The sequence below is a fragment of the Engraulis encrasicolus genome, chromosome 24 (genome assembly GCF_034702125.1).
Source record: "Engraulis encrasicolus isolate BLACKSEA-1 chromosome 24, IST_EnEncr_1.0, whole genome shotgun sequence".
Lineage (NCBI taxonomy): Eukaryota > Metazoa > Chordata > Actinopteri > Clupeiformes > Engraulidae > Engraulis > Engraulis encrasicolus.
Window position 1 is genome coordinate 31,973,788 of NC_085880.1, and position 5,180 is coordinate 31,978,967.

General features: G+C 47.3%; 1 long non-coding RNA gene across 1 annotated transcript; it reads left to right on the top strand.

The window, feature by feature from the left end:
- The first annotated feature begins 938 nt into the window (after window positions 1-938).
- On the top strand, window positions 939-1,847 carry LOC134441465 (uncharacterized). The gene is made up of 3 exons (XR_010033164.1): window positions 939-1,092; window positions 1,415-1,480; window positions 1,579-1,847. It is a non-coding gene; the product is annotated as an uncharacterized LOC134441465 (long non-coding RNA).
- Window positions 1,848-5,180: the final 3,333 nt, after the last annotated feature.

A 5,180-nucleotide genomic window follows, 5' to 3' on the forward strand; every position in this document is an offset into this window, starting at 1 on the left:
GAAGTGATATGAAGGAGCTCTCCATAACTCTGCTTTAGGGGCTCCTCTATGGATTTTTGGGTGGGGTGGGGTGGGGTGGCTGCTCAGAGAAAGATGTGTGTGTGTGTGTGTGTGTGTGTGTGTGTGTGTGTGTGTGTGTGTGTGTGTGTGAGAGAGAGAGAGAGAGAGAGAGAGAGAGAGAGAGAGAGAGAGAGAGAGAGAGAGAGAGAGAGAGAGTCTCTGCATGTGTGCATGCGTGCATGTGTGCATGCGTGTGCGTGCATCTGCGTGCATGTGTGCATGCGTGTGCGTGCATCTGCGAGCATCGGACACTGACAGCTCTGGGACGGGGTGCATAGTGGGGTCCCACAGCAGGAGCATGACTGTTGGTCCACGTCGCCCCAAAACACTGGGCTTAAATAATGTTAAAGTATCCCTGAACCCCCAAACACTGAGCTGAACTAATGTCAAAGTACCCCCGAACCCCCAAATGGAGAATGGGAATGTACAGAGGAACAGTGGAACAGTCAACACTGCACAATACCGAGGGAAAATAATGTACATTGGAGACTTATACTGTGTATATAACATCCCAGAACCCTTACCGTTTCCAATGGAGAAAGACAATGTAGGCCTATTAGCCCAGCATTTGAAGCAGTCAAAACTGCAAAACTTAATTGTAAAAAGTGACACTTTTTAAGCCCGTTCATAGCGGCTATGTTTTTGTTTGCGTCCGTGTAATTGACATGGCATGTCTGTCGTTTGTTATTTTTCATGTAGCGTCCCCCTGCATTCATACACTACATTACCCAGCATACACCACACTGATAGCCACACCGGCAAGCTAATTGCATGTTTCCCCATTGAACCGGCAGCAGCATCTGCTCGGTGAGTTTGAACATAGCGACACACACTACAAACCACAAACACAGTGTAACCGGGTCATATTTAAGGTTTTTGATGATTTTATTTTGTTTCAATATTTTGGGATTTAATTTTATTCAAAACCGGAAGTGACTTAATGCTGGGGCGGGATTTCCGGTTTAGTGAACGGTTCATGAGGAAACCTTGCAAGCGCAAGCGAGACACGAAATCATCTTCCCGAGAATGATTGTAAGTTCATTAATTTAGTTAAAATATATTGTTACATTTAGTTAAAATGAGGAATTGAACTGAAGATAATGTGAAATAGTTCGCTAAGTAACAGATGGACCTAGATTCACATGCAGATTTGCTGTCTGACTGCAGCATGGTTTACCCTGTCTCAACCTAGCCTCGCCACGAGTAAATATCATTTAAGGTTGAGTTCATGTAAGCGTACGTGTAAATATGGTGGCGTTAAGTACTTAAGTCACAATATTTGGAATATCTCCATGTATTACACTGTGATGTGATTAGTACTGAAATGGATTGTATACTGTATCACCCAACCTAGGGAACCTCGGTGTCCGGTGAAGTAAAGATCAGTGATCACGCGCTGGTGTGGCGCGGTGTGTATTGAGTAAGTGAAAAGGTTTTCTTCAAAAGTGTTAAGCACCTTTCTAGAGTGAACTGTGGTTGTGGTGTACTAATGTTATAATGTGTGTTTCTCATCTCCAGTATCACCACTACCGTTTGTACCGTGGTTACTATGGGGTACAGATTTGATGGCTAGTAGTTCAGACTTGCATTTGTAACTACTTTGTAACTACAATTTTGTAATCGCCTATTTAGAATAGCCTCCTGGGGTTTTGAGGCAGTATACTGTGACGAGTGTTTTCATTTGATAAAAAGAGCAACCCTGTAAGAGTATTTTTCTGGTTGTTTTCATTTTATTTCCTTTTGAGGCTCTTTTATGTCCAGAACGTGGACACTTGTATTTTTCTACTTTTTCTTTCCTTATACAAATAAAACTAAAATCTACTTTTGCTATCAGATAAGATCCTAGTTGTGTCGTGTGCATTTCTTCACGGTCACAACAGTTTTACCGTTAAATGCAGTTTAATGTTAACACCCTAGCGAACAGTAAGAGGCCCACTGATTCTGCTTCACTCTTCATCCCTTTGCAATATTTGTTTCTGCCGAACACACACTTGTTGCTACTCACATCAACACTGATTTCTCCCTGGTCCGTCTGGCATGGATTCCCCGTAGGAAGCGCGCACCTCGGGTGAGCTGTGTTTTTAAGTTCCACCTTGGACTAGGGGAAGTTTAATCGCTGTGGGGGTGAGTGTTTGTCTTACGTGATGTTTATGTAATTTATGTTTACTGTGGGGATGGGAAATGTAAGTAGAAATATTTACTGATGTTTGTTATGTATTTTAATGGTTATAGAAATGTTTACATTTTTAATATTCACTTTGAATATTGTTTTTGTTTTGTTTATGAATTTTGGTTAATGGACTTGTCCAATGTTTTCCAACTGCATTCTCATTGGTAGACTAAGCTCAGCAGGTATTTGGCCAATCATGTTATTATCATTTCTCCTATCTCTGTCAATTATTGAATTCCTAGCTTTTGTGTTTTAGCCAATCATTGTACTTTGTTCATTTGGAGCTTAGCCAATCAGAGGGTAATTGGAGGGGTATTTAGAGGGTTTTGTTTTGTTTCTTTTCAGTCTGGAACTGGCTCTGAGAGAGGTGAGATCTTTGTCACTCTGAACTGTGAATGTAAAGCATTGTTGCTGCAACTTGTCGTGAGGTTGCCTCCAGTTCTGTTTATTGTATTTATCTTTAGTTATGCCTATGATGGCCCGTTTTGTTTTCCTTTTTGAGAGTCTTTTGTTTTGCATTTTGAGCACTTCTCGGCACTGTAAATAAATCCTCACAATCATTCACTTTTAAAACCTCGTTCTCGTCTGACTCATTTGGTGGTGACGCTTAGTGGAAGTGGAGCGGCAACGTAACACTTTTCACATTTGGTGTCAGAAAGCGGGTTCCTAACGCTCTCCTGGTGGAGCATTGGAGAAAGCGCACCACCATTGGGTCATGTATCGGCGCCTTGTGAGGCAAACTACCATGATGAACCAGCCAGCTGATGTGAGTGAAGAAGGAGCCACCGGAGGGAAGCAAGAGGTCGCTCCAGAGGAGGACCTACAGATGCCAAACCTGCAGGCGGAGGAGCCACAGATGCGAGACCTGCAGGCCCTCTACCAGCTCATCCAGAAGTCATTCGAGACCCAGCAGAAAGAAGCCATGAAGCAGGAGCAGCGGTGGCCCAATGTGCAGGTCCAGATGAACCAGTTTCGAGACGACCTGGAGGAGGGGCGAAGGGCTGCCAGTGATGGAGGTCGGCGCCGGGCTGAGCAGGGTGAGAACCAGAGGGGCGAGGCTGAAGGACCCCAGCACCCAGCAGAAGACCCACCAGTGCCAGAGGACCGACAAGCAGACCAGCGCACCCCAGCAGCGCCGCGCGGGCCAGCAACAGATCCACCAGTAACAACGCCAGTAGCCTGGACAAGAGCAGCTGTTCCAAAGTTAGAAGAAAGTGATGACATCGAACAATATCTCACCACTTTTGAGAGACTGGCAACGGCCTACAGGTGGCCACGAACAGAGTGGGCGGTGTACCTGATACCTTACCTGACAGGCCGGGCACGCGCTGCATACGTAGCAATGGACGTCGGTGAAGCGATGGACTACAGCAAAGTCAAGGCAGCCATTCTCATGAAATACGACATTAATGAAGAGATCTACAGGGAGAGGTTCCGGGAGCCAGACATCGTCCAAGGGGAGACGCCCAGGGAGCTCTACCATCGACTGAAAGACCTCTACAAGAAATGGATCAAGCCAGCAGGGAAGACGGTGGAGGACGTCGGGGAAATCATCGTGCTGGAGCAGTATCTTCGTTCCCTGGCCCCTGATGTACGTGTGTGGGTCAAGGAGCACAAGCCAACAACAGGCCAGCAAGCTGCAGAGTGGGTGGAGGCGTTCCTGTCGGCCAGACGTGGACCCAAGAACTTCAGGTTCCAGAGGACCAACCGACCGCCACCTGGAGGTAAACCTGGGGGGTTGGGTAGTGGAGTTGGTCCTAGTACATCTGGGCAGAGTAGGCCTACAGACACCAACACTCGCACTGTTACTCCTTCTGCACAGCCTAGAACATACACAACCCCTAGCACACATGCTAAGACACCCGCAACATCCGCAAATGCTCCTGCTAGAGTCCCTTTTGTATGCCATTTTTGTGGCCAGGCAGGCCACATAGCCAGAAATTGCCCCGTTAGAGTAGCCAAGGGCACAGGTATGGTTGGGCTACCTAGACCTGGGGGGGAGCAGGTAGAATGCTTGGGGAAAGTGCAGACCACCCCTGTTGTTGTTAATGGTCAGTCTACAGTAGCTTTGCTGGATACTGGTAGCACCCAAACTCTGGTACAGCCCCATCTAGTGGAGGCCCATGAGGCCTTGGGAGAAAGGAAACTGAGGGTTTGCTGTGTAGATGGCGATGAACATACTTACCCTGTTGCAGATGTCTGTGTGGAGGTTGGAGGTCAGGCCTATAGGCTTGCGGCGGGGGTAGTGAAGGGGTTAAGCCATCCTGTGGTGTTGGGACAGGATGTGCTGATACTTCCTGAACTGGTGAAGGCCTCGAAGCCGGTTAGCCTGGTGGTGACCAGAGCCCAAGCGAAGGGTGGTCAAGGGGAAACCCCTGAACAGGCTGTGAACAAAAACCTCCTAGACCACACGCCATACAGCAACACTGACATTGAACCCCCAAAGCAGCCCAAAGTTCTGAAAACCCGCAGGCAGAAGCGGAGAGAGAAACTATTGGGAACCGTGCAAAACATTCCACTAGAGGGGGCGGGCCAAGAGTTACCGGGGGCTGGATTGTGGGAGTTACCCAGTGATTTTGCTACTTTACAAAAAGATGATGTTACGTTGGAAGATGTTTTTAAGAAAGTAACTGAAATTGATGGAGTTGAAACTGGTGTTGCCAAAGAGTTGACTGGAGAGTACTATTTTGTGAGGGGGGGTCTGCTCTATCACCAACCAGAGGATGGCAGAGTAGAGCAGCTTGTGGTACCAAAGAGTCTGAGAGCTAAAGTGCTAGCATTGAGTCATGATATTCCGTGGGCGGGACATCTAGGTAGCGTGAAGACCCTTGAGAGAGTAGCCGCACGTTTTCACTGGCCAGGGTTGTACGTAGATGTTCAGCAGCACTGCAGGAGTTGTCCCACATGTCAGCTAGCAAGCAGCCACAAGGTCAAACCCTCACCACTGATG